Source organism: Oryzias melastigma, linkage group LG11 (genome assembly GCF_002922805.2).
Source record: "Oryzias melastigma strain HK-1 linkage group LG11, ASM292280v2, whole genome shotgun sequence".
In the NCBI taxonomy this organism is placed as follows: domain Eukaryota; kingdom Metazoa; phylum Chordata; class Actinopteri; order Beloniformes; family Adrianichthyidae; genus Oryzias; species Oryzias melastigma.
In genome coordinates this window covers 13,860,435-13,860,659 of record NC_050522.1, presented here as the reverse complement: position 1 = coordinate 13,860,659, position 225 = coordinate 13,860,435, and the positions used below count along the sequence as shown (strand labels likewise).

Here is a 225-nt window from a genome sequence, read left to right as displayed (position 1 = left end):
TACAGCTTTCACCATCTGATGTCACTGAATACTGGCTCATAAACAGCAGAGGAGGGAAATCTTGTATGTTTCTATCACAACTTAATTCAAACAAGTGAAGACTTTTCTACAATCTTTAAAAATTGTTTTGGTTTGTATTTGGATCATTTTTTATGCACATCCCTTGGGTTGGATGCATTTTTTTTAACTTGAATCATTCACTTGTGCATATGTAGTTGCTGAAGA

The 225-nt window shown here is 33.8% G+C and overlaps 1 protein-coding gene across 2 annotated transcripts in view; it reads left to right on the top strand.

Moving 5' to 3' along the window:
* eloa (elongin A) overlaps window positions 1–225 on the top strand; it is a 12,257-nt gene that overhangs the window by 6,199 nt on the left and 5,833 nt on the right. The gene's annotated exons all lie outside the window — the stretch shown is intronic.